Source organism: Natator depressus, chromosome 10 (genome assembly GCF_965152275.1).
Source record: "Natator depressus isolate rNatDep1 chromosome 10, rNatDep2.hap1, whole genome shotgun sequence".
NCBI lineage: Eukaryota > Metazoa > Chordata > Testudines > Cheloniidae > Natator > Natator depressus.
Window position 1 is genome coordinate 69,400,706 of NC_134243.1, and position 19,507 is coordinate 69,420,212.

Sequence of the window (19,507 nt, forward strand, 5' to 3'; positions counted from 1 at the left end):
GAATAGGTCTGACGATTGGTAAGAAATAGTATTCAAGGCTGAAGTGATCTTAACTGCTCAACAGTATCTGTACTAACCATTTTCTGAGCAAATCCCCAGAAAGCTGTATTTTCTCTGAAACAACATGTAAGTCATGTTTAATGTTCAGCAACACTCTGTAGACCTTGTGGCTTTTGCTATTTCTGAAGCCTAGTGCTAGCCTTGGAGGGGGAAGTTAGTTTAAGGTTCAGAAACGGAAGCATTTTCTTCTCTACAAGTGTGGCCCTTACAAAGAGAGAGGCTGACATTCTTCTGTAGCAGCATGGCACTCAAGGGTATGCCTAGTGGCTTGAAATCCACAATGCAGTAGGTAATCCATTGCCCCTTGCTCATAGCATCTCCATAATCTGCCACATTAGGCCACTCATTGCACACAAGAAGGCACAGAGATCTAGATCCAGCAGGCTGTTAGTAAAAGGCATCAGGAAGAGTACAAAAAAAGTATTAGTCATCAGAAGAAAAGTTGTTCCGATACCAAATAAATGAAAAGTTATACATGGGGCATAGTGCCTGCTCTCTACACATGAGGGAGCTGGTGAAGGAGACCTGAAACAGAAGCTTTCCAATGCAAAGCAGGAGCGGGATCAGTGTTACTAGTCTGAAATTGGAAAGCACTTGTTCTTCCTGTTCCATTCAGGCCTCACAAACAGCATGGCTGAGAAATCAGGCAGAGCCTTTCTTCTGCTGGATTGGACTCTTGAGGATAGGGGTCATATCTACCTGCTTGCACGGTGGAGCCCAAATCCTGCGTCTGGCCTTTAGGTGGAGCCACAATACAAATAATAGTAAAGGGACACCACACTGGGAGGACAAACCTGTGTCCCAGAGGAGAGGAATGGGACCAGGTTAAATGGAGAGAGAACTTTACAAAGAAGGAAACAAGGTGAAAGGTGTCACACATCAACAGATTGGTCTGTCTCAAACTAAGAGGATTTAGGCTCTCTTTGGGTTTTGGAGATTTCTGAAAAGGACTGAAGTAAAGATTCTTAGATGAGAAATCCTAGTCCTAACAAAGGCCCTATCTGTCCCCCACATCATGATGTCCTTCACCAGAATCTTAATTCATTCCAATCCCTGATCAGATCCCAAACTCAGACCTTGAGGATGCCTACAAAACCTGACCTTTAATCAAAACTGGAAACCAAGACGTATAGCACCCCAGATCTCTCTTCTTTTCAAATACATGCCTCTGTTTTCACATATAAATAACAATACCTTCAGAAGGGAGTTAAACATTCAGCCTCATTTGAGATTGAACAGGATGATTTCTGTGGTGGGACCAACTGACGTTTCATAGCGTGACGATTTGCTACTAATAAAACAATATCTGTGAATATTGCATCACAAATACACACTGGCTATGGTTCAAATCCATCCCTTCCTGAATTTTGACTTTATTCTTAACATATACACTAAAGCCCCAAAATAGGATTGCACTTACAAAGATAGGCTTTGGTCTGCACTAACTGCTTCTAGGTTTCCCCCCCTTTCTAGATCTCCTGACCCTCCTCCAAGCAGAGAGACTTTCAGCTGTTTATACTCCTTCCTTGGTGTTAATGAGCCTCATCTGATCTAACTGCCAGCATGAGTTGGCAGCGTAGCTCTGCACCACCCCACAAAGCCCTGAAGTCTAACACCTGGTCATAACCTGTTAATAGCAGCTATTTTACTGTCACTATGGCATCTGAAATGGCAACATAAGAGAATATGTATTAGTCCCATGCAGTGGTGCAAGTAGAAATCATTTCTTGCTGGTACCGTACTCATGGGACAGACATAAGACAGGGGCATGTAACCTCCCCACATGACCTTCCGTGTGACTCCACCCCACCCCCATCCCAGGGCCCCACACTCTCCCCGTCCCCTCTGACACCCCCCTTTGTATATACAAACATCAACATGCTTAACTAATCACTTTCCCCCCAAATATGTAGTATTCAGTCTGTTTATATGGAATGTGGGAGTTGGGTGAGGAGCCATTTCAGCATATGTATGACTTATTAAAAGACAAATTTTAAGTAGAACTGTATCCCAAACTGCTTTATAGTATTGTACCCAAACATTGCATTTCAATGGGGGATTCAATTTCCTTTATAGGAACAGACTCTTGAAACTCTTACTAGTCCATAAAAGTAGTCAATAGTCATGCAAACAGTCCCATTATCTTCAGTGGGATTGATCAAATGATTAAGGATTTACAGGATTAGGTTCCAAGTTTGTAAATTGTTCTGGATGAAACTGACAATGCCTGAGCTGTCAGATCAGAAGGAGCTTCATTCCAATAAAGGTGGGCAAATGTGTGATAAGTCTTAGCTCCATTGCTAAGATGAAGAACATATTTTCAGCAAAATTCTTGGCAGATTCCTAAGGCAGTTGGTTTAAGGCCGTCAGTGTCCAGCATTGTAATCTTCACTTATAGTTCTCTCACCCCAAAAGCTGGAAAATGAGGCATTTTTTTGTTTGTTTTGCTGCTCCAGTCAGAATCCAAATATCCTCTGGCCACTGCAAGCAGAGGCATTCCTCTAATGACCTGGACTTGATGTGATGCAGCATGAATGCCATGGATAATTCAGACCAATGGGGAGAAACAGAATAAAAACCATTGTTTTATTAAAACACCTTCCGTCCCCCTCACCCCTCCCCTCTTGAGGACTCCTGATCAACGTAAAACAACACAATACATATGCTAACAAACTTAAACAAAGCCTTTTTTAAAGTTTGTTAGCATATGTAGTGTGCTGGTAAAGCCATAAAGAATGAATGCCCTCCCTAGCCACTTTCTGCTCCTTTAAGGAGCAGAGCGCAGACCCGCCCCCCAGCCGTGTGCTCCTGTGGGGGTGCTGGCCCCTGTCTTTCCAGTATCCTGTACCGGCTAGAAATTTCTTGCAGGTATTGCATACTGGAGGGTACTGCCCTACTTGCACTGCTGGTCCCATGACTTGCAGGCAGGTCTGTATTGTAGATCTCTGCACCAACTCAAAGACCCACAATGAAAAAATGCATATTGGGGCTATGAATTTAAAGAGATTTCTCTGCAAACTGGAAAAGGAGCTGCTTCTTTTGCTTCTGTGCACTTCACCAGCCACTGCTGAGAACTAGGTTGTGCCGTTCCATTATCATCCCATTGCTACCAGCCTTTCTTTCCCAGTGAGTGCTACTGAGCAGCCACAGCAGAGACTCCAGAAAGAGTAGCCAGAGCAAAAGATTGGAGTCTATGAACAGCTGATTTTTGTGCCGGACGATATAGGGTTCATCGAACTGGACCTCAAGGAATGCATCAGCATCCCCAAAAAGAATTTGGGGTGGAATGAACTTCTCTCACAGTTGCTGGTCACAAGTGGCAATGGGACATTGTTTGAACAGTTCTTAGATTTCCCGGGGCCTTTGGTGGAATAGTCACAGAAAGTGCTCGGCAGCTTGGATGGATGTTTGTGTCTGGTGTAGCCTTCAGCAGAAGGGTGGATGGTTATTTCCTTAGTAACATTAAGAAAAAGGAAACCGAGAGACACCAAGATAAATGGCCTTGCAAACTGTTCATTAATTCCATGATTACAATCAGGAACTGTTATCTCTCCATTAGACTCAAAGGAAATAAGGTGGGCAATGAGGAGGCCTTGGTGTTGAACTGACCCTGGCAGCCAACCTGGTTATTTCCTCTGTCAGAGACAACATAACAAGAACCCAGATCCTAACAGCAGCATGTCCTGAAGGATATGAACAGCTCTGCAAACTCCACCTGACAAACATGCCAGGAAATGGACTGTGGCATCTCACTCCCCACCTGACACTTTTATGGCACTCAATTTAAATTTATGACTGACTTGACGAAACGGCTTGTCAGCCAGCACAGACAGACTGTGCAGCCCCAGCCCCTATGGTCAGCTAGCATAGAAAGACAGTAAATCCCCATTTCCCAGGTGATGCAGAATCCCGCATCTAATGCAGAGCTGCCCAAGCCCAGCTACATCTTTCCAGGTACTGCCTGCCCGTCCCCTAGAAAAGTTTGTGTAGAGCAGGCATGGGGAATTTCCTTCTGAAGAGATGACAAAGTACTTAGTGTAACGACCCAAGAAATGGCTACGTTGCCGCTGATGCTATTCAAATTTGTGTTTTTAGGGAGCCTAGGTGTTTCAAACCTTAACAGAGATGCCATCCCCTCCAGGACACCAAAATGTCCTAGAAAGGAAGTTATTTCAAACTGCCTTGGTACAGCTGTGACAATATATCCCTTCTTCTTGCACTCTGCTATGTATTTAGGTATTGTATATTCTTCTGGGCACATTCTATACAAAACCTCAGTTAACAAACACCAAAAGCATCCTCCTTTAGAGGCTGAAATAAAGTCTGGCAGCATGCCCTGAAGGTCAAGAAAACTGATCTAAGCTCTCTCTCTCCTCCACCCACATTTCTCTATGTGCCCCAACCTCTCCCTGCCCCCTCCTATTAGCTGCCTTTCTCAGGCATATCTGCATGTTTGCTTGTCTCGTGTAATACTACAGTTCAGAGGCTCATTCCTGTCCATATTTTCCATTAAATCCTTTTGTCTGAAGGTTTTTATATTCCAAGTCCAATGGAGACAGAGCTTTGCTGCCTGGTTTGGCTCAGGCTCGCTGTGAATGCTAAAGATTCCCAAAGGCACATTTCATTTAGAATCAATAAGATTTATTGTGTATCATATAAATCCCAGCTGATTAGTCAAAACACATAAGAGGATCGCCCCTCCTGGCACACACCAAGCTCATCACAGCCATGTTGACATTGTAATAATGATGTTATTAGCTTAGGAACCTCTAATAAACACTCTTAAATGGGTCTTTTGTCCATTTAGCTGCCTTTCTCCCTTTCTATGTCTGGCTGTTGTTTTCCTGCCAGCCACTGTGCGTTTGGATGCTATTCAGTATTTAGTTTTATCCTATTAAGGTGGATCTCAATTAATTACACAGGAGGAAGAAAGACAAAGAGGGAATTTGGGACCCACTCTTTTAAGTCCTGGCATCATGCTTTTGCAACATAGATGTAGCTATAAGACTGAGGATAACCAAGATGCCCGTCTAGCTCAGGGGGTTAATACACTAGCCTTTCACCTCTGACTTGAATTCAGTTTCTGATTAAATCACAAATGGAATGTGTTTGATGGGCTCAGTTTGATCCCCATGCGAACTGAGTACATGACCACACCATGAAACCAGCAACTCATTCTGACATGACTTCACTCTGGAGTGGCTGATGGACCGGAACAGTTAGATGCACCAGAGGTTGGGATTCAGATGCAGCCGCAGAATTGGGTAGGAAAGCCCAGTACTGAAAGAGCAAAGGTGCTGCAGATCAGGTTGAGGAGCACTGTCAGAGCTGCAGAAGGAGTGGGAAGTTGCTCAGAGCCTGCTGGCACTTCACTTGCTTCTGGCCAATGTTCTGAACCTATCAGATTCATAGACCCCCACCATTCACCCAAAAAGAAAAAGGAAAGAAAAGTGAGTGTTGCACCCCTTCTCACTGCCAGAGGAGCAGGGAATATTGCAGCTTTGTCATCCCACTTCCATTCAGTCCCTGTAAATATCCGCATAGCTGGCGATTCCACGTTCACTGCCTTTGGCAACAGCATGTCCAGGCATGAGGATGCCGAGAACACATTGACATGAGTCCCAGCACATGCCCCAGAACACCCATCATCCCCTCAGTTCTCTCCTGAATCTCCCCCGCGTCACAACTTTGGAGCACAGCGGAGATGTGATGCCTGTCACATCCCAGTGCCCTTTCACCTCTCTGCCCATCAGACAGATAGTGGCTGTTGGGTTTATTTAAAGCACCATGCCTCATTAAACCAGAGCCAAAGTGAAAGAAGCCTGTCCTCTCACTCTGAAGTTCAAAGGTGGTAGTAACAGATGTCCCTGTCAGCTTTACAGCACCTGAGGCAGGCCTGGCGCTGTTTGTTTAACAGCACCATCAGTAACTGATTATTGGCACCAGCAGGGAACATCTGTTCAATTTACAGAAATGGCCGTGCAGCCCCTCTCTCACCTGACATCCTCCCTGGGTTTTATTGAATCTTTGGTCCTCACAATTGCCTCTAATTTCATTGCCAGCCTTGTGAATAAAAGCACTTCCCCTGCAGCTACTTCAAGACACTTTTATGTCCCCTTCCCTCTGTCTCCATATTTTCCCTTTATCGTACACGTGAGCAGCACTTAAAAACTGCATTGAAGGAATCAGAAAAGCCTGGCTGGCGTTTATCACCAGTATGGCCAGGCTCAGGTGCCTTGGGCAACCTTCATTCGAATAGGAAATCTCCGATCCTGCCCAGCCTCCAGACCAATTGTGCCTGGGCTACACACGCCTAAGGCGCAAAGAACATGTAATAAAATCAAGGTTAAAATAAATACATGGAAACCAAGGTAAGATGTGCAGAGCGAGACGCAGATTATTGATGGCTGCTTGAAGCAAGGTCTGTTGTGCATAAGGCAGGGCACAGGGCTTACACTCCTTGGGGTCATTTTACTGTTCTCAGCATTGGAATCAAGATCTGTGAAACTCAGGGTCCCCATCTCAGCAGTGTTTTCATGCAGCTTTCTTTGGTGTATATCAGGGGTGGCCAAACTTACTGACCCTCTGATATGGCAACTGTCAGAAGTTCAAGAGCCGGGGCGTGCCTGCTGGGGCTTGGGGCTTCAGCCCCGCGGAAGGCGCCTGTCAGGGCTTCAGCCTTGTGGGGAGGGAGGTCTCAGAGCTTCAGCCCCATGGGAAGCCCCTGCCTGGGCTCGGGGCTTCAGCCGCACTCCTGCTGAAGTCCTGAGCCCTGGCACATGCGCCCTGTGGGGCTGAAGCCCTGAGCCCCAGCAGATGTACCCCACAGGGCTGAAACCCTGAGACCCCTCTTCCCGTTGGGCAGAAGCCAGAGGCAATGCATGAGGGAGGCATATGGGGGTCACATGCCCCCCTAGATTTTTGCCAGGGTTTTCTGGCCCCACTTGGTCACATGATGCACCAGGCCCCCCCACCTTGCACTGCAGCTGCTGGAGTCAGAAAGATGGGAGCTGCGCCTTGGGTAGAGACAGCGGCAAACAGCTGAGAGTTGCAGGAAAAGCCGCTGCTTTTGCTACTGTCTCTCCCTGCAGAGCTAAAGCAGCAGCCCCTCCTGCAGCTCCAGCTGTTTGCTGCTGTCCCTCCATGCGGAGCTAACACTTGGGAGCTGCAGGGAGGGGCAGCTGAAGGTAAGAGGGTGGTGTATGCATGGAGGGGGTGTGACTCAAGCTGTTGGGGGGGGTGGGGGGACGAACCTTTCACTTGTGCCCCCTCTCCCCCGCAGCAGGCACCAGTCGTCTCTGCTCCTAGCTCCAGCACCCGCCGCAGGGCAGAAGCCCCAAGCTCCCTCTCGGTAGGCCGAGAATGGGGGGTGGGGTTGGGAGCTCCGGGAGCCACACTTTAACTGTAAAAGAGCCACATGCAGCTCATGAGCCATGGTTTGGCCACCCCTGGTGTATACGTTGAATGTTCTTCCAGTCTCGATTTCGCCTAGGTGCAGTAACTGGCATGTATTTCCCAAGATCCTGGCCCACAGTGTCCTATTCTCCTCAGTCCACCCAGCTCGGCTATCACTCCTCAATCCTGACCCACCTTGCCTCACGCTGATTCATTCCAGGTCTCCCCACACAACTCTGCCAGTGAGCCTCTGTCCTGAACTGCAGTAGTTCCCAGAGCCGGAGCCCGGTTTTCCAGAGGTGGAAGGCCTACTGCACTGACCCCCCTAGTGTCATCTGGTTCTTAAACCATTTTTAGTAGCCTCCAAACTCAGGTGTGGGCTTTTGGATTCTTTTCTTGGGGAGGGTCAAATACTTAGGCTAGATGAAGCTCACCCCCTTGCAATGATAATAATAATAATAACAACAACTATGATTATAGGTGGAGCCAGCAGTGCTCCCTATAGTTCAGGTTTCCAGACACTTTCCATTATAACACCCTGTTTTCAGTTGCTTATAACTTTGCCAAATGTTAACTATTTGCACTGAAATTTCCCATGCAGGGTGTCTGTCTCTGGCTGAATTTTTTTTGGAAAATTTCAGCGTAAATGGTTCAGATAACTCCGAGAACGAGAATCTGAAAAAATACATTGTTTTGCCCATGTCAAAAAAAATTCTTCCAACCGTTTCTCTAGCACTTCCATTCATTGGAACAAGGACTTGCAGTTTGGCAGGGTGTGGGCAGGAGGCAGCAGGTCCTGATGTCAGGGGTGTGCCTTTTCTGTTCCCATGAAAAAACACTCCAATTTGGCCATGTTATAAGCCTTTGAAAAATCTCTGTTTTCATATGCTCAGCAGGGACTTGTTAGAGTTTGGCAGGTAAATTCTCCAAAGATTCCATCCGCATGGGACAAGCCCCAATACCTCACAGGTCTGACATGCTGACTGGACTGTGCATAGGCACCCACTCCGTGGGTGATTTGGGGCTGCAGCACCCACGGAAAAAAAATAGTGGGTGCTCAGCACCCACCAGTCACCCACCAAACAGACTGTTCGGTGGGCCCCGTTGATCAGCTCCTCCCCCCCTCCCAGCATCTCCCGCCCACCACCGATCAGCTGTTTGGCGGTGAGCGAGAGGCATTGGGAGACAGGGGGAAGAGCAGGGGTGGGAAGAGGTGGCGTGAGGGTGGGGCACACTTGGGGGGATGGGGAGGAGCGGGGCAGGAAGAAGCAGTGCAGGGGCACTGGGGGAAAGGGTGGAGTGTGGTTGAGGCCTCAGGGTGGAGCAGGGGTGGAGCACCCCCAAAGAAAGCCAAAAGTCGGTGCCTGTGGGACTGTACATGCACCATCCCCACACAATGACTAGGCATGCTCCATCCCAGGGCTTCGTAGCTGAACAGGACTTCCCTGCAAGTACCGCTCTGGGCTGTTGCCAATCGCTGTGGCCCTGGACACTGAAAGCAGGGAGACTGTCTCTCCGGTGCTCTCAAAGCTCCCTCTGCTGGTGCGCAAGCAGCTTGGAGGAAACTGAGGCAGGGCAATGCTTACAGGTGTTTAGATTTTTGTCTAGCTCTGTGTATTCCTTGAGCTATCTAAAGTAAAGAGTAATTGTGTTAGAAACCTTAGCAAAGAGGCGGTTATGTGCTTCCACTATCTCATGTCCGTGGGGGGAGATACAGTAAACCAGAGTGCCATGAGGTTGGTGCTTTGGGAAAAGGTGTGCTTAAGGAACTGGGGAGCCTATGATGGATCAGGACAGGTCCTGGGGACCTAGGGCAACTGGATTGTGAGGTCTCAGTTCTAAGCAAAGCTAACAGGCAAAGAGCCTGTGTCCAGGAAGTGTTCCAGAGAGCCCAAGGTAAAAGACAGTGCTGGAGCCCACTCAGACTCAGGAAACTTAAAGCACAGGGGTCCAGTGTGTGAGGATGAAACACAGCAGCAGGGTGAGGGTCTCATGATTAAAGCAGCTGAATGCTGCCCTGGAGAACTGGATTCTACCCCGGCCTCAGCCAGGGAATTCCTACATGATGCTGGGCAAGTCAGTTAACCCAAGTTTTTTGCAGACACTCACTAATTAAGTGTTCCTCATTTACTGGGTGCCTGACTTGAGACCCTGGGATCTGGTTTGCAGAAGTGCTGAGCGCTCACAGCTACGACTGAAGTCAACGAGACCTGTGCTTTGAACAAATAAAGTGCTACATAATGCTAAGTACTGTGAAAAACCAGACCCTAGGCATCTCAAATTGGGCTCTCAAAATTAGTGGATACTTTTGACCTTAACCTCTCTGTACTTCAGTTTCCTATCTGTAAAACAGGTATACCCCTGGATCTTACAAAGGGGTTGTGAAGATAAATCAATTCATGTTTGTGACGCGCTCAGATGCTACAGCGATGAGTGCCAAAGAAAAGCCAATGAGGAAATTAATGCTTCTGTATTCAGAGCAGGGTTTGAATAGTGTGCAGTAAGGAAGGCCTGGGGCCACACACTGAATGTGGAGGATAAAAGAAACATTGAAGAGCTACCTATTCACTAAATGTGGCTGGGATGCTGTGGGAAAATAGTATGTGATCGTGTAATTAAAGACTGTATCATAGTGCATATGCACAAGGGGAGGCAAATTAAGGCTGCACAGACAACCTAGAGTCTGGCATTGCCTAGCTTTTGAGTGCTTGACTCTGCAATCTTAACATTCTTTTAACATAGTTTTTTAAATGTAATCTAAAATTTCTATTGTGTCAAATCCTTTGTCGGCATCAGGGTCCCTCTGTCATAGGTGCCAACTCTATGGGTGCTCTGAAGCTGGAGCACCCATGAGGAAAAAATGGTTGGTCCTGAGCAATCCCCCTGTTAGCTCCCCCTCACCCCCTAGTATGTTCTGCCTGCCTGCCTGCCAGGGGGCACCATAAATCAGCATCTCCCTCTCTCTCCCCATGCCTCCCGCTTGGCACAATCAGCTGTTTTGCATCATGCAGGAGGCTCAGGGGGGCGGAGGGGAGGAGGAGGAGCAAGGATGCAGCGCACTTGGGGGATGGAGTGGAACAGGGCAGGAAGACGCGGGGCACGGGTGGAGCGGGGGCAGGAAGAGGCAGGGTGGGGGTGGAGGCTTGGGGGAAGGGGTGGAGTAGGGGTGAGGCCTGGGGTAGAGCCTGGAGTCCAGCACCCCCTGGCACATTGGAAAGTTGGTGCCTGCATCCGCTGTCCTGGGCAATGTACAGATACGTGGATGATATGGTCCCTAGCCCAAGGATCAACCTTGTTTTGTATTTATAGAGTAAATTCTAATATAGGATATTGCCCAGAGGAACCAGATGTAAGATCGGTGGTGAATACCCTCCCCACGCTGCATTTTGAAAACAAAATATATAATAATAGCATGTCTAGATCATCCATTGGATGGGAAATAATAACCCCCTCTCACCTAGGTACCTGGGAGATGGGGTCTGTGCCAGCCAGTACAGATCCTTTGGGACCCTCATGCACCCCGGTCCCACTTTTACTAATAAGGGAGGAGGCATCAGCCTAGCTATTGGGACAGGAGGGCTCCAGGAGACACTAGAGCCAAGGACAGCTATTCACAAAGCTCAGGGAGTTGGGAGAGAGTATGAGCCCTCTGAGCCTGATTCACTTGCACAGCTGTGCCGCCATCCTCACAAAGGGGCATACAGAGAGCCTGCCAGAGGGAACTTCTCTCCATTTCCTCAAGATGCTCAGGCAGTGATCTTGAGAAGAGCTGGGAATTGAGCCTGGCGTTGTTATTAGTTTGCACCACTTTGGTTCCTTTGTGTAGCCTGCCCAGGACTGCTGGGCTGGGCACTGCACTCAGGTCTCGTTAGATGGGATGGTCTCTGCAGCACATAAATGAGGCCTCCGAGCAGGAGGTTATTTTGTTTACTGCAGTGAAGCCTTTTGTGGTGGGTGGATCTGTATATGGGGCCCGGTTACAGGCTCTCTACAGAGCATAGATAGGTTAGCTCCAATATCCTCTCTCAACCCTACAGCAAGCAGGGGCCCACTCAGACTGCTGGCTATGCGATAAAGAATGCTAGCATTTTCAACATCATCCTCTTTCACCCTCCTCCCCCAGTCCCATCTCTCTTTTATATCTACTGCACTTATATCCCTGCTTTATGAAGTAGCTCAAAGTGCCTGCACCAGGAATGCTTAATAAACCACTCAGCCTCAGAGTGAGAGAGGACAGACCAGCAGCCGGCAAATGGAACTCGAGGGACCCCTGACATTGTTCCTTTCAAAGAAAAAAGGAAAGGGGGAAAAAAAAGGCAAGTGCCCCTCTAGTGCATCTTCCCCGCTCCCGCTTCCTTGCCGCTGCTGTGTGTCACTAATGCAAAGGGCGTGAGAGGAAGAGCTGCTAAAAGCCTTGCAGAATCAAGCCTCAGTTTGCTGCACAAACCTGAGGAGAAACAAAAAGCTTTCAAGGCCTTTAAAAGCAACCGAGTGCTGCCCCTCCTGAGCAACCCATTGCCCGCTGGTCATTCCTCAGGTAAAGAAGACACCCACCGACCAGGCTAATCGGCCAGTTATAGTCCCCATGTCATGCACAGATAGGAAGAAATGAGTTGAGAAGGGGAAAAATAAGGAATCAATTTGATGTAAAGCCTATATTAATATAGAGCTTGTGAAAGTGAGGGATTAAAAAGCTACTGGCTAAAGGTAGGTGTGGTACAGAGAGGGGATGGGCAGCCTTCCCACATCAGGTCTGCCGATGCTCCTCACTCTTGACCAGCAGCATCCCCTGCTGTTGCAGTCCTGAGCTTCTCCAGCCTCCACACAGCAACACCACAGCAACTCAATCCTGACCTCCTAGTCCAGAACAGGTTCCCCACACAACACTACCAATACATCCAACTAGTGACCTACAACATTCCCTGCTGTTCTGGATCTGGGCTCCCCATACACAGCTCTGCCATTGCCCCTTAATCCTGCCCCACAATATCCCCCGAGTGTAGCCCAGGAACCCCCTCGCGCACACACAGCTCTGCCAATGCACCTAAATGCTGGTCTGTAACGCTCTATCCTATTCCTGACCCAGGACTCTCTTGGGAAGACACCATTATGAAAAGTTGTGTGTGAGCTTATGAGCCCTGGGTGAGTTGGATGTGGTTTGAAAGAAACATGAGGAGGGCAAGGTGGAGTGGTACTGAGTTAAATGAAAAGATGGTTTGTATAGGAACTGTTTGAGACAAGGGCCTGTGCCACTAGAGAGGTCAGTGTTCAAGGATACAGACTGGCAGAGGAGGAGTTTGGGCAGAATACATTTTGTAGCTTGTTTGTTTGGATGGAAGGTTTTGCAGAAAGTCAGTACTCTGAGAAATTACTTCCGTGAATCAGCTATGACTGCATCTCACAGCATGTGCAACCCTGAGATCTGGGGGAAGACCGACCAGACCTCCAAAGAGTAAGGCAGTGAGTAAACCTTTTTGGAGGGACTGTGGGACCAGCCCTGAAATCCTCAGGCAAAGCTCCTCCTGTCTTCAGGGTGAGTGTGTTACACGCATGAAAGTATGCAGTGTAGTTGTAGCCATGTTGGTCCCAGGATATTAGAGAGACAAGGTGGGCGAGGTCATATCTTTTATTGGATCAGCTTCTGTTGGTGACAGAGACAAGCTTTTGAGTCACACAGAGCTCTTCTTTCTGTATGGCTTAAAAGCTTGCCTCTTTCACCAACAAAAGTTGGTCCAATAAAAGACATTGCCTCACATGTACCAAAGGACAGAATTCAGCCCTTAGAATCCAGTGTGTCCTTAGAATTGTGTTCATGCAAGGGCAAAAGGGGATGGAGAGAAAGCAGCGATTTCTATTTAACAAACACAAGGCAATGGAGGCCAGACGGCTGCAGTTTCTCACCATGCTCCAGATCACTTTCCAGCACCCTGCAACATCAGCAGCATCTCTTGGAATTAGAACAATCTCTCTGAAAAGATGAGGTGTTTACTGTGCAGGGAAGACCAGCCTTTGCTGTATATTAAAGTGTGTCTCACAAATTTTCATGTGCCTTCGTCTGGGTCGAAAAATACCACCCACCATCAAATACCAGCAGATTTTAACTCAGCACTAGCCATGAAGCCTAGGCTTGACCTGCACTGACTGGAGATCCTGAGGCCCTCAGTGTAGCAGAGGCAGCCAGGGGACAGCTATTTACTTGGGCAAGAAGGGAGGCCACACACAGCTGTCCAGACTGTGGAGCAAGGTATACAGCGTGAAGTAATAAAGTTTGCAAATGACAATGCAAACCACAGAAACACAGAGAAGGAGAGCAGACAAACTCATTCCCTGGCTCGGAAATTGCTAAGCATACAGATTCTTGGCTTTTCCCCTATAAATAATCTTTGCTGGTACAGCACAGGTGAGAGGTAGAAGGGGTGGAAGAGGCACAGGGGTCAACCGAGAAACGTTACTGAAATATGGGAACAGCTGACGTTCAATCAGAAACCATCTGAGAGAGAAATTATTCCATGCAATCAGAATGGATAGAAATGCACTGTAACCTGGGTACAGTACAACCAGGGATTTAAATACACTAGTGCTGAATTTGGCTTAACATGACTCCATGCTCATTGTTTCTTGAACCTGTTCTACCAACAAACATGATCTGCTTGGATGCTGAGCTCCCACTGAAGTCACTGACTCAGAGGAGCAGGGCCGACAGAAGCAATTCTGAAACTGCAGATAAACTGGAATGGCCTCATTTGGGTGTAACAGTCCCAAGCCACACTGGTCAGATTGTATTGTACCAGCATGGCTCTGCCAGTGCCTCCGAATGGACAGTTACATTCAATCCTGTACGTTTAAATTACAGGCCCAGCTGCTGAAAGTTGGCTGAGGGGGCAGCGTTCGCTCTAGTTAGTTCCCATCTCGCCTTGCAGATGTAAGCGCTGAGCATCCCTCTCGCTCAAGTTGATTGGTGCTGCTGGTGCTGAGCACTTTTGAATATGAGGCCCCCAATGACTACAAGAAAGGGCAGATGATTCTTTGTTGAAAGAATCCGACTCCAAATTCCTCCTTTGTTTGTTTCCCTCTCTCTGCCTCTCAGGCTATTTTGGGAGGAAGGTGTTTGCATAAGAGGCACTTTACAATAATTGTTTCATTCCTGCAGATCCACGCAGCACCGAGATATGTTTTGCAGCTCACAATGTCTTTAATGCAGAGACATACTGAGACAGAGGTTACAGCTCAGCTCAGGGCCAGCCTTGCAATTTGTGGGCGAGCGAACAAAAGAGGCTGCTGGGAGTGGGACATAAATGGGGCTGAGAGTTGTCTCTCCCTTTGGTCCCACTGTGGGGGTCAGTGGAGATCAGAGTGGGCCATAACTTTTTCTGTTTGTTTGTCCCCCCGCCACACACCATACTCTGAGAGGTGAATGGTATCACTTCTTTGCTATTTTACTGCCCTGGGGAATCATTTATTTGGAAGCTGAATCCCATAAAAAATATACCATGAAATAGAATGATCACAAAATCATGTCCTCCTGCAAACAAACTGCTCTGAAAACCTGGAGGCCATGCACACCTCATGGACCATACACTACAGTAATGGAGGCCATGGGTCAGTTTTCAGCTCAATGCTTTCCCTATTTCTCTCTCATTTTCGGGTGACTCTCCCTAGTGGCCATCTGGTCACTAAGGCCAAAGTTACAACAGTTACAAGCCTGCAGTCTGCAGAATGGTGAGGACACCACATTTCCTGTGCCGATGTAAATGTAATTGCAATTAGTCCTTGGAGGACTGGAAACAGTCTGAGCTCTAGAATGAGATGTCCCTATTTAACAAACTCAGGGCTCTGCATGTGTGAGGCATGCAGATCTCTGGTGGATGGGAGAGGATGGGGAAACAGGAAGGGGAAATTCTGCCCTCCAAGCCATTTTGCTGAATCTGACCTCAGGAAAGACCCCGTCTCAATCTGCAGCCTCCTCTAATTGGTGCTTCCCTCCCACAAAACAATGTTCATTAAGAACAAGGGGACGGGACTGCCAGAAGTGAATGATAGTAGGAAGTATATCCTATCCCTACACCACTCAATGCCCATTGGCATCCAATCAATGACTGTTGTCATTGGCCATTAACTAGAATGGAAGACTGAGATACACAAAGCATAGCTCTTTCCATCAAGAAGCAAGGGTGACACCAAGCGACAGAAGAAACATCCTCTCTATTCCAGTACTCCCACTATGAGGGAGCATGCATGAGTGAGTCCCTCTGATTACCAGAAATGATAAGATATCTCATCAAAAAGTGTTCAGGAAAACTAGTGCCCGGTCCTTGGGGAAGGAAAGAGATGGCAGGGATACTATTATGCACTAGTACAGTCTAATCTCAGTGATAAGAGGGCAAGAGGGAATCTCAGTTCAGATCCTTGGAGACATGATCACATGAAAAACCAAAAAAATTGGCTTCCTTCATTGGGCCCTGGAGCTGAACTCATCTGTCACGCCTTTGAAATGGCCCACTGGTGGAGAGGCTGGTGCATGGGGACATGGTTGCCTGCTGTTGCCTGCACTGGTGATCTATAGAGGTTTCAATCTTTAGCACTGCTGGAACCTGTATTTTTCACTGGCACAATATTCATAGTTTTATACCAATGGTCGAAATGCCAAACCCTTGGATTGCATTGTGTTCTGATAACAATAGGTCACCTGCATCCATTGGGGACTGGCGTGGGGCACAACTCAGGCTGCATCACTTCTGTCATATTTAATGATCAATAGAGCCTACAACCACAGGGGCTGTTGTTGAATTAAATGCACAATACACAACAGGAATGTTGCAGAACCTCTCACTGAGAGGAGAGAGATATTCCAACCACTGAAGGAAGGGGTCAAAACAGGAAAAAGGTTTTCAAACCTGTGACGATTTTCACTGCCTCACTGAAGGACCAGGTGGCAACGTGACAGCACGCACTTGACTCTCTTCTCTGGAGGCGACTAGGCTTCCCAGTTTGCTTGGATCACAAATGTGATGAATTTGCTGGTCACAAGGGGCCAGGTTATATCCTTTAGAAAGGAACATTTTGAGTTAGCAAAACTGTTGCTCTCATTGACTCCTAATCTATTCCCAAATGGCAATTAGGAATGTGATAATCTTACTGGGAGTGGGCAAAGCCAGGCGATCCTCAGGGAGGAGGGTGGGGTGGACTCTTCTCTGAGAACTGACGTGAAGAGAGCATTAGAGTCTTCGAGCAGCATGGTTCTCTCTGACTAGGAGGGCAGTGAAATGGGGCACAGTGTGCCCTCCCCACATTGAGTATCAGCTTTTTCTGCATTCAGGCTGTACAAAACTCTTCTGGGGCGATGGTGCTTTACCAGGAGGGGAGGTAATGCTGGAAAGTGAAGGGTCAGGAAGGCTCCATGGCAGATGGCCAATGAGAGCTGGACTGAAGAAAGCAGGCAGTGAGGCAGTACAGGAGGGGGATTGTGCATCAGTCCCAGTCCTGAGGGGGGAACACCCACAACACATTTTGGAAAGACATGTTTGTGACAAGGTGTAATGGAATGCACTCGTGTATTCACCTTATAAGGTATCATTTGAAAACTAATATCTCACTGGTCAATAATATCATGGTGGAATGTATGTAGCAACATTCTGTGTAAAGTTATGAAATCCCCCCCTGTATAATGTTAAAGGCCCATGTTTAAAGTCACATAGCCATTAGGTAAAGCTGATCAAGCAAGTCTTAAACAAAGGGATGTGTGTGTACCTCAATTTGCATATACGCTGTAAACAGAGCCCTCAGACAGAGGGGAGAGAAGGAACAGTATGAAATCTCCCCCCCACACACCTGATGTCTCCTTGCTCTCCCCATGTGCCAGCAATGCCCCTCTGCCATGTACATTGGTCAAACTGGACAGTCTTTACATAAAAGAATAAAAGAATTATAACATTCATAAACCACTCGGAGAACACTTCAATCTCTCTGGTCACTCGATTACAGGCCTAAAGGTTGCAATATTACAACAAAAAGACTTCAAAACAGACTCCAACGAGAGACTGCTGAATTGGAATTAATTTGCAAACTGGATACAATTAACTTAGGCTTGAATAGAGACTGGGAGTGGATGTGTCATTACACAAAGTAAAACTATTTCCCCATGTTTATCTCCCCGCCCCCCCCAACTGTTCCTCAGACGTTCCTGTTAACTGCTGGAAATGGCCCACCTTGATTATCACTACGAAAGGTTTTCTCCCCCCCCCGCACACCCCCCTGCTCTCCTGCTAGTAATAGCTCATCTTAAGTAATCACTCTCCTTACAGTGTGTATGATAACACCCATTTTTTCATGTTCTGTGTGTATATAAATCTCCTCACTGTATTTTCCATTGAATGCATCTGATGAAGTGAGCTGTAGCTCACAAAAGCTTATGCTCAAATAAATTGGTTAGTCTCTAAGGTGTCACTAGTACTCCTTTTCTTCTTACTGGAAAGAACGTTATCTAAGGATATGTCTTCATTAGCAATGTTAAAGCGCTGCCATGGTGGCATTTTAACGTGCCTGTGTAGTCGCGGCACCAGCTGTGTAGTTGCGGCACTCCACCTCCAAGAGGGGAATAGCTACCACCGCTGGGAGCTGCTGGTGCACTGTCTACACTGCCACTTTACAGCGCTGAAACTTGCAGCATTCAGGGGGTGTTTTTTCACACCCCTGAGCAAGAAAGTTGCAGCACTGTAAAGTGGCAGTGTAGGCAAGGCCCAAGGGTCACTCTCAAGGAAATGCATTTCAAAGGGTGATTGAAGAGGCAAAGCCACTCCAAGTTATCTGTCCCTATCGATCTCTCTTGAACTTAAGAATACAAGGGAATCCAGCTGTTTGACTTTGGGAAGGATCCTGACCTGAAGACTGGTCAGTAATGTTGTTGGAAGCATATGGTAAGAATTTTACCTTGAACCAAGCCTAGTTTGTAAAAGTTTAGTACAGTATCTTTTTTTCTTATAACCATTTTTGACTTTAATGCTTTAATACTTGTACTCATTTAAAACCTCTTTCTTTGTAGCTAAATAAACTTTTTTGTTCTTTAATCAAAATTAATCTAGTGTTGTGAACTGTGTGGGTAACTCCAACTAAGGTGGCAAATCGTATATTGTTCCTTTACAGGGACAACAGACCTTTATTATCTGATCTGTCCAGCAGAGGGCAGTACATTTTGGGGGGGGGGGGGAATCCAGGATTGGGAGTGTGTTGGGGTTACCCTGCATGTGGTAATCAAGGCTGCTGGAAGTCAGAGTGTGGCTGGTATTTGCTGACAGGCTGCTGGGGTCAGAATTGTTGGCCCAGGACTGTGGCTACACACAGACACTCAGGGTGTGACCTGCAGGCTGTTTGGCAGGAGCCCAGGTTAGAAGCCACAACAGCAAAGCATTGTGTGACACCCACAGCTGAAGGGCAGGGGTGACACAGTCACTCGCTGCTCTGGATTGCACCCCAAAATGTCATACAAGGGAAGTGGGGTAGTGCCCCAGGCAGCACTGCAGAAACCCAGGCCCCAGTAGGCCGTGGGAGTGTGCACCTGGGAGAGAGTTCCAAGTTCCCATGGCGCTTACCCTACACCCGCCATGCCCCTCAGAGCCAGGCTCCCCCCAGAGTCTGCCAGCAATGGCTGTAAAGCGAGGGGTCAAGCTAGGAGCAGGGGAGGGGCTAGGGTGGGCACTGCACGCTGGGCAGGGAGGTGCCTGGCACGCCTGAGGGGGCACAGCTGGGCTCGGGGGGGAGAACAGCTCCCTCCTGGGCTATGCCTGGCCGGTGCCCTGGGTGGGGAGAGGTCAGGGGGTGCCCTGCTCTGCTGGGGATGGGGCCCACCTGCCATGATGCCCGGCTGCCGTGGTTGCCATGGTCCCTGGTGGGGCTGGCCCGGCCCCCGAGGGCGGCTCTGAAGGGCCCTAGGCTCCCGCAGCCCTGCGGTGACTCCTCCGGCCGCCAGGGGCCACTGTCTGCCGGGTGCGGCGGACTACCTGACGCTGTGGCCTCCAGAAGCCCTTCCGGGCTGGCGCGGTACCCTCTTGCTCTCGTC

General features: G+C 48.1%; 1 long non-coding RNA gene across 1 annotated transcript; it reads right to left on the bottom strand.

Annotated features, from left to right (window-relative positions):
• Positions 1 to 5,131: 5,131 nt before the first annotated feature.
• On the bottom strand, positions 5,132 to 19,422 carry LOC141995344 (uncharacterized). Its single transcript, XR_012641301.1, has 3 exons — positions 19,297 to 19,422; positions 16,350 to 16,498; positions 5,132 to 5,457 (listed from the first exon to the last, which is right to left on the bottom strand). It is a non-coding gene; the product is annotated as an uncharacterized LOC141995344 (long non-coding RNA).
• Positions 19,423 to 19,507: the final 85 nt, after the last annotated feature.